This window comes from Prionailurus viverrinus, chromosome C1 (genome assembly GCF_022837055.1).
Source record: "Prionailurus viverrinus isolate Anna chromosome C1, UM_Priviv_1.0, whole genome shotgun sequence".
Taxonomy (NCBI): domain Eukaryota; kingdom Metazoa; phylum Chordata; class Mammalia; order Carnivora; family Felidae; genus Prionailurus; species Prionailurus viverrinus.
In genome coordinates, this window is record NC_062568.1 from 185081197 (window position 1) to 185085713 (window position 4517).

Genomic DNA, 4517 nt, shown 5'->3' on the forward strand with positions numbered 1-4517 from the left:
AGCCATTAGCGGCCTCAGGACCTTGGAGGGGCTCAGGGGACGTGCCTGCTCTCAGGGGGCTGACACTTCCGAGGGGCAGTGGGTGCCTTCAGCCCCTCAGCTCAGCCCCGGTGCTGCTGTGTTGGGGCCCCCTTTAAGTTTCAAATCCTGCATCCCCCCCTCCTACCCCTCACCCCCCCAGTGCCGGGGCCCTCCACAGACAGGCCTGATTGATGACTCAGGGGGACTGTGGCTGCCGCAGGCCTATTTTATGATGTCATTAGGCAGCTTCGGCCGCGGGAAGGAATCCCTCCTGACATCATAAAGGACTTGATATTTCGCTAATGTTATCTTGGCGGCGTGTCGCCCTGACATTTTCTCTTTGCGGCGCTCCCCCCAGGACCGGGAGTTGGCTAACTACAGCCTGGAAAAAATGCAAAACAGACAAATGCACCCTCGGGGGACAGCGGGAGAAAGCTAATAGACCAGTCCCCGAATCCCCACCCACGGAGGTGGTTTAGGTGGGAAGCATGATGTGTTTGTCAAGGGGGACCCAAGGCTGCCTTCCTACTGATTCTCTCCCGCCTTGGGCCGCCTCTGCTCAGCCGGCGGGGAGGAAGTCAGGTGCTGATGTTCCAGAACGAGCTCTGCCACCCAGAGGCTATGTGACTTGGGCTAAGCCCTTACCCTCCCGCACCTCATTTACCCCATCCACGCCGCAGGGGTGTGGCCCAGATAATTTCAGACTGCGTGAGGCTCTGCGGAGGGCCCTGAAGCTGTTGGGGACGGCCAAAGTGCCACAGAGGTAAGGAGGGACCCCATCCTAGGCTCCGAACTGAAACTCTAGACAGCTGTGGGGAGGCTGGGTGAGATGGTTTTCACGTCCCCACGCCCAGGAATGGTTCTGGGGGGACAGACTCAGAATAGCAAGACATCGCCCCAGCCCTGATCCCAGGATCTTCAAAAGACCCAGAGCAGGGGGCGCCTGGGTGGGTCAGTCAGTTGAGTGTCCGACTTCAACTCAGGTCATGATCTCGTGGTTCGTGAGTTTGAGCCCCGCATCGGGCTCCACCACACTGTCAGGGGGATTCTCTGCTCCTCCCCCACTTGGTGTGGCACGCGTGTCCTCTCTCTCTCTCTCTCTCTCTCTCTCTCAAGATAAATAAATTAAAAAAATAAAGACTAAGAGCAGCTGCTGGTTCCGAGGAAAAATTAGTGACACTGATGCAGATCCCTAGTGCGGGTCTGGCAAACAGAAGTCAGCAGAGAGTGCCCACCATCCCATTCCCAGGTGGCAGGTGGCTCGGAGCTTGGTAAAGGAGAAAGACCCGGCAGCCATGGGCCCCTCCTAGATCCACCTCCAAAAGGACCTCGGGCTAAATCTGCCAAAATCTTCTCCCACCCGAGAAGCGATCACCCACCACAGCCTGATCCCAGAACCCCTGGCAGATGGGCCTCCAGCTTGCCATCCCCGGGAGGTAGGGGAGCTCCCTCCTTTCCCCCCAGGCAGCCCAGCATGTCCCCCTCCCTGTGGCTTCCTCCCGAAGGGTCCACACTCTGCCTTCTGAGTACGGTGGGAGAGGGCTGCTCCCCTCCCTCCTCCCAGGACAGCCAGCCAAGAGGCGCACCAACAGCTTTCCCCAGCCCCGCCCTCCCAGCGTGCAGGAGGAGAAGCCAGGGTTTGTACCCTTTTTAAAGCACGGAGTCTTTGTCTTCAAAGAGCACAACTGGCCATTTCAACCTGGGGTCCATGGTGACAAGTGCAGCTCGATAGAATGAGTTTCTGCTGTTTGAGAAGGTTCCATGGGCTTCACCAGACTGCTAAAGAAGTCCATGGCATTTGAAGAAAACAAACAAACAAACAAAAAGTTAGGAAGTCTGTTCCAGAATCCAGACAAGGCCACTTTTAGCCATGAAGGTGCTGTGTGGAGAGATCATTCTGGCCTGGGTGCATCTCCCACCCCTGGAGAAGCCCTCCCCCCCCCCATCCCAACCTTTGAAGAAACTACTTAAGGAAAGATGGGTAAGATCGAGACCCACTCCCAAGTCTGACCTTCCCATCGTGTTTTTTCTGTGCTCTGAGGTGACTCTACCACCAGACTCCCAGACTCCTGGATCTGAGCAGACACTGATGGCACTACTGAGGGCTAAGCACGTTCGAGAGGGGCCGGCAAAGAGGGACTGAACCCAATCCCGGCTTCCAGAAGTTCCCACCAGGTAAGGTAGGTGCACTGCAGCCACGCCCTGCTGCCTGCCCTTCCCTAGCACACCAAAGGCTTCCTACTTGCTCAGCTCTGCCAATGCTGCTCCCTGAGCCTGAGTGCCTGTCCCATACCCTTCTAGTAGCTAACACTCCCTCAGCCTTCCAGTGCCTGGTGGGACTACCCCCCTTAGGCGGAGTGCCCTCTTCCCATGGAGAGACCCAGCTGAGTGTGAGTCTCCAAGAAGGACCACCTTGGCCTTGGATGCTCTTGTAGCTGTGGTGCATGGATATAAAAGATAGAGAATGCCAAGGAGGGCAGCCCTGACCTCTGGCTGGCCCACAAGGACCATGCTGACTCTCAGGCTGGGTCAAGAATCAGCATTTGGGCGCGTCCTCCTGAGCTGGCTGCCCCCAAGCAGGAGGCCCATGGGACAGGTTTCCTCCCAAGGGCCCCCACTGCCTTGCTAAGGCAGTCATTCTGAAGCAACGCCCCTCCAGAGCTAGCAGACAATGACAACCCCTGATTGCCCAAGCCGGTAGATGGCTACGTGACACTCTCCATTATGATGAGCCGTTCATTCATTCAGCAGAAATGTATTGAGTGCCCATTACTTGCCAGGTATTATTTGGATGGTGGAAACAAAGGCAAAAATCCCTGCGCTCAAAGAGCTTACATTCTCTTGGGAAGACGAACAACATGGGAAATAAATAAGTAAAAAGTATAATACGATATTGCTGAGTGTGTTAAGAGCCATAGATAAAACTAAGTCAGAAAGAACAGGGTGTTCCTCCCAGAGAAGGTAGCTTTTTGTTCTGTTTCGTTTACTTAAGTAATCTCTACACCCAAGGTGGAGCTCGAACTCACAACCCTAGGACCAAGAGTCATATGATCTTCCGGCTGAGCCAGCCAGGCGCCCCAGAGAAGGTAACGTTTGAATACAGACCTGAAGGGGATGACAGAGGGAGCCATGAGGCGATCCGGGGGAAGAGCATTCCGGCAAAGGACACAGCGCACGCAAAGGCATTCCTGAGGCAGGAATGTGGCCGGTACATTTGGGGAACCAGGTGGGTAGTGTGGTTGGAGGGAAGTGAAAGGGGGGGAATAGCGACAATGGCAGGTGGGGAGATTGAGCACGTGGGACCCTGAGGCTGCTGTGATGACCTCGGCTTAACACCACGTTGAGACGGGCCACAGTGAAGTTTCTGAGCAGACGAGTGACGTGCTGTGACTTGAATGTTAACAGGATCGCTGTGTCGCAGCATAGGGAATAGACAGCTCGGGAGAGGGGACGGATGGCGGTGCTCAGCCATGACAGTGCAGGTGGATGGAGGTGGTTGAGTTTGGGGTGTGTTCTTGAAGGGGAACGACTACGTGCCAGGCGTTGCTTCTGGTCCTGGCGTTATCTTCTGTCATCCTCGCGACCACCCTGTGAAGCAGGTCCTTGTTCCCCATTGTAGAAAAGGACAGAAAAGGAAACTGAGGTTCAGAAAGGTCACACAGCCAGTGAGTCAACCCAGGCTTCTCCAAGCCTGAAGCCCGAGTTCTTCACACTCCGCTCCGGCGCCTGCCTGGGCAGGATTCCAACAAGGAGGATATCTAGCCACAGACTCCCAGAAATGGGGAACTAAGTCAGGACACTTACCCGCTGAGAAATGTCCCTAAAATGCCATCTTAACCATGCTTTCTCTTTCCATTAAAGCTCAAATGATACTTATTGGTCTTAAGTGCTTTTATTTTCACTTACACAGTTTCCAACTTTTAATCAATCTTTTTTATTTTAAATTCCATCCAAAACCATCAGTGAAGGGAGAAGACTGTAAGGGGAGGGGAGCCATCGGATGATTGCAAGATACGAGCTGAGGCACTGGAATCATCCATCACGCTCGTGTTCCAGCACGGCTGTGGGCCAGGCCGTGGGCCAGGGAGCCTGGGGCAGGCGGGGAGGGCGGCCCCAGTCCCTGGGGGGCAGCCCGCACAGGAGGGGAACCGTATCCAGGCGGGGCTGCCTGGGAATGACCCAAGGAACTGAGCAGGGAGGTCCAACCGGGGAAGGCTGGAATCCAAACACAGCCAGGAGGAGAGGAGTCCCAAGTCCAATCCCAGAAAAGGTCCAGCGATGCCAGAGGGACCGTCGACAGGCAAACAGTTGAGCTGGAGCACTCATGCTCCAAAGCCCAAGCCGGCAGATCTTCCGGCAGGTGGTGGGGCCGCCCTTTTGCAGGTGGGAAGTCCGGGAGGGCTGCCGCAAAGGGAAGGAGAAAAAGTCATGAGTTGTCGCTCTCACTGCTGCTGGGGCCGATGATTAATATGCAGCGGCGGGAGGTGGGGGGGGCG

At 55.7% G+C, this 4517-nt stretch overlaps 1 long non-coding RNA gene across 1 annotated transcript; it reads left to right on the forward strand.

The window, feature by feature from the left end:
- Positions 1 to 379: 379 nt before the first annotated feature.
- Positions 380 to 3241, forward strand: LOC125173770 (uncharacterized). The gene is made up of 3 exons (XR_007155147.1): positions 380 to 784; positions 2063 to 2196; positions 3031 to 3241. It is a non-coding gene; the product is annotated as an uncharacterized LOC125173770 (long non-coding RNA).
- Positions 3242 to 4517: the final 1276 nt, after the last annotated feature.